Below are 4,572 nucleotides of genomic sequence, written 5' to 3'. Positions count from 1 at the left end.
GGCTCCAGGGATTGTTAAAGCTCTTTTTTCCAAACTATCAATTCTAACAAGAGCCTTATTAGAGTTTTCATTTGCAATGGAGCATTTGGGAATGTTCTTGCTCCACTTTTTAAGTTCATAACGCAAGTTCTTGAACTTTCTACAAAGAATAGTGACACTGTTGCTGGCTCCTACCAGTTTTGACCAAGTAGCTTGAATAACTTCCAAGAAACTCGGGTATTGTATTCAGTAGGACTCAAATTGGAAGAGCATTGGTCTCAATGTTAACAACACAAGGTATGTGGTCAGACATAGGCTTTCCTAGGGGTTTAATTTGTTCAAGGGTTGCTAGTGAGAAACAAATCAAATTGTTCCAGCAAAGGGTCAATCTGCATATTGCTCAATGTGTAGGCTCTACCTTTCATGGGCAATTAAATCAGGCTGTGTGTGCGCATAAATTCTTTCAAAGTTATCATATCAGAATAATGCCCCTGGTTTGTTGCAATTTTCTGGAATGCGAATGAAATTGTAATCTCCTACTCGAAGCCATTCTTCATCATGGGGGATGCTTAATCCAAAAATCCAGTTGGTATAATTCACTCTTTGTTCTCCATGACAAGGCCCATAAATGTTAACTAGTCTCCAAGATTCTCCAGATTGTGTTGACCGAAAATGAATTACCATGTAGATGTTTGTCTGTGTGCTCGTTCCCATATGCTCATGTTACTTTGGCACATTCAAGCTAGTCACAAATTTATCGCAGGATGGATCTTCAGTTAGGGAACAAAAGCCATCAGAATTAATGTAGGATTAGTTATCCATTATCATCTCGGTCCTTGAATGCACTAAATGCCATTATGGTTTTCACATGCAAAAATTATTGTCGTGTAAGCGATATGCCCAGTATTATGAAAACCATAATGCCATTATGCCCAGTATACACGTGAAAACTTTTTCATAACACCACCATAATTCTGGAATATGTTGTTGATAGAATGCATATATGCTTTTCTTGTTTACTAATCTACAACTATACCTACTTCACAGCAATCCCCAGAACTAGTAATTCTAAAGTTATTTACGGTGAACAACATTTATAGAGTGGACACAATACATTAGCTTGTAAAATATTATTCACATAAATAAAGTAAAAATATATGCCACCCCATATAATGCGAAGCGCAAAATATAACTCACATAAACCAAGTATTAACATAGACTAAGCATGGTATGTAAAATCTTACATTTATTTTACAAGAAACAGGCATCCTGCATGAATAGAGTACACGGAGAGGTGCAACGGGAGCATAACGATCCCTTGAAGACATTTATACGCTATAATTTATTTTAGCCTGGCTCTTTTAATCTGTAATCATCAGCTGGATTAGATTATTCTATATTATAAATCACACAACGATCAAAATTAATTTGCTCTAGCAATAAGTATAAACTAATAGTTTAAACTTGCTATTATAAATTTACTGGAAGTATTAACTAATTTTAAACATTTTAAAGCTTTTTAATAGTCGATTTTGTTTGTTTGACTAGAGCATCCCGGATGTCATTTCTCCATGAAATTTTGCACACACCTAAAATACTCGAGCATCCTTGATTTTTTAAGTTCTTTGCTAGCTACTTTAGTTGGAATTCACTGTTCATCAGAGCAAATGAGTTCGGTCACGAAAAGCAATTTCCGAATGTGTTACAAATCAACTAAGCATGAAAGGAAAAATATATAAAGAGAATAACAACATATTTTTTCTGCAAATACGCAATGCCGCGGATCATTTCATTGATAGGGGGAAAAGAAAATACAGGGTCCTACTCATTGTGGCACATGCTGGCGTCCCAAAGAGTGTAAGTTGAGCACCGGCGCGTGCAGCCTCCCATTGCACCAAGCATCTAGCACATCGGCTCTGTGGTAATCGGCTCCCAAATTTACATGACAAAAATGCAAGCGAGCCTGCTTGCAGCATGGAATGAATCATCGCTAAAACAAAGAAGCACGTCACCTTTAGAATAAGACTGCATGCTATTTTTCAGGAAGTACTCTAGCTACTCTCTAAGGTTTTCCTCAAATAATGGTAATTCTGGCAAAAGATTAATTAGTAGGTAAAAAAAGACGGAATTAAGTCATTCTAATATATGTGCACCCACCAAAAGAGAGGAGGAGATGCAAACGCAAGTACCCAACACAAGGAGCGGGGGCTCTCGAGCAAGATGGACGAAAGAAGCCAAGGAGCGGGGCTTCTCGAGCAAGATGGACGAAAGAAGCCAAGGAGCGGGGGTGGTTAGTAGATGGAGCCAAAGAAGGAAATGACGATACCATGGGTTGGCACTGGCAGTGAGCAGCACAATGTTGGCGTTACCAAGGCTTCTGTATAAATAGGAGAGCACCGGCCGGGAGGAATCACACATCAGAGCAAAAAGCCATCGCTCCCCTTCCATCCTCTCCTTCTATAGCCAGCCTCCAAGAGAGAGCGAGCGAGAGCCATGGACTTCGGCGACCACCAGCAGGGGGGCTCCGACAGCCAGCAGCAGCTGCAGGAGCGCCGGAAGCGCCAACGCCGCCACGCACAGGACAGGAGCAGGTCCAGAAGTTGGAGGAGTAGGTTCTAATCTCTTAATATCTTCATTTTTGTCCATTTCCCGTGATTTGCTGTTCTATGCATCTTCATACTACTGCGTACTAGACACTAGTGACAGAAACTAATCAATTATGTATGTGTGCGCGCGCAGGTCGTACAAGAAGTACGACCACCCCAATGAGATCCAGTGCGCTCAGCTTGGACGCGAGCTTGGTCTGGAGACCAAGCAGGTCAGATCCTGGTTCCAGAACCACCGGACACAGATCAAGGTATGGGTTATGGACTGGATCTCTGATTTGCTCCATAGTTTTCTATTTTTTCATTTTCTCGATCTCGTGTCCTCGATCGGTGATGCAATTAACGGGCTGGAATCTTTATGATGGCATGGCAGATTGAGCACGAGCGGCTGGAGAACCGCTTCCTCCGCTGGGAGAACACAAGTCTCCGCTCCGAGATCATGGCAGTGCGGGAGGCGCTCAAGAACTCCGCCACCTGCCCCCACTGCGTCCTCAAGGACTGCATCGACCAGCAGGAGCTCAATCGGGAGAACGCTCGCCTCAAGGCGGGGCTCCTCCACTGCACCACATCTTTCCAGATGAACCCTAGCTTTACTTTTTGCATGTCGACGTTCCTCCGCCATGCTTTCGGCGAGGAAATTGTATGACCAAACATGCATAAGTTCGAATAAACTAGTACAAGGTTTCGAATAAGAGACATGATTTGGTCCTGAATAATTCTTAGTTGTCAGATCTTCATCGAGTCGTGGGCAATTTGTTGTGCCTTTGTGTTGTAACTGAGGACTGTGCCTACACAAACTGCCGCAGAAGTCTTGTACTCTAGTTCGTACTCATTTATTAGTTGGAGCCACCATAGGAAGCTCCAACATTACTCCTGGGAGAAGTCAGAACAAAGGAGATCTACCTACTCAATTCGATGTATGAGATTATATTTCATGAAGAGCCGGTTCTGCTACTTCTGTAAGAAACATGGTTTCCTTCGATAATACTAGTAGATCGCGTCGTTCCTTGTGTTGTGTGTTGTTACTTGTGAGTTGTAACTATTGTCCCGCTCGTCGACCGGCAGGACGCGGCTGCTTGGTTCCTCTCCGCAGCGTCAACCCTGTTAGATGTGAGACCGTGAGAAGCTCATCACCACATGGTCTACATCAGATAAAGTGGAGAGAGATCTAAGTATCTAACACGCCAAATCCAAGGAACAGGTTATTTGTTTAACAGCCTAAGATTGATAGGTTTTCCTAAATTGATCGCAGCTTTCTGGGCCCTTCTCATCAAAATTTAAGCATAAGATGGATTGTAGCATATCGATCTGACAATGCATACTGCCACGCAACTCAAAAAAATCCTGGATATGTTTGCCAACGCTACTGTCCTCTTGCTGAATCTTCACAAGACTACCTTCCTAGCTACCCATCCACGTCCAGCCCTCCATCGCTGCGGATGCGCCGTTTCTACCTCCCCCCAGCCCTATCTAGGCCTACTTCTTTCCCCCACCAAGCTCCCCTCTTCAGCCTTCCAACCGATCGTCCAATGCTCTCTCAAATACCTCAGCGGCTCGATTTCCTGTCTACTTTCTCGGCTCTCGGGGTGCTAGGTTGACCTTTCTTTCTTCTGTACTTGACTCTTGTTGTCTATTTCATGTCTGTTTTCGCATTTCCAACTTTTTTTTTTGAAAGAACTTGATGCAATTCGTCAAGCCTTTTTTTACGGCAGAGGAAACTTATACAGAGACTCAATGTGTTATTGCTTGATAAATGTTTGCAAACCAACAAATATGGTGGTCCAGATTTGAAGAACTTTGCTTACTGAATAATTATGTACTAATGAAGTTTGCTCTAAATTAGTACCATAGTGGCTATATACACATGCTATTGCTGACAAACATAACCATTCGTTCCTCTGGAAAATTATAAACTCACAACTCCCCACCCTTCAAAAAATCTCAATCGTCGTCACGAATAATGGCCTCACCACTTTCTTTTGGACTG

General features: G+C 42.5%; 1 pseudogene; it reads left to right on the top strand.

Moving 5' to 3' along the window:
• Positions 1–2,414: 2,414 nt before the first annotated feature.
• On the top strand, positions 2,415–3,539 carry LOC119332467 (annotated as a pseudogene).
• The last annotated feature ends 1,033 nt before the right edge of the window (positions 3,540–4,572 follow it).

Source organism: Triticum dicoccoides, chromosome 7A, assembly GCF_002162155.2.
Source record: "Triticum dicoccoides isolate Atlit2015 ecotype Zavitan chromosome 7A, WEW_v2.0, whole genome shotgun sequence".
In the NCBI taxonomy this organism is placed as follows: Eukaryota; Viridiplantae; Streptophyta; class Magnoliopsida; order Poales; family Poaceae; genus Triticum; species Triticum dicoccoides.
The sequence above is the reverse complement of the archived record's forward strand: the minus strand, read 5'-3'. Positions and strand labels throughout refer to the sequence as shown.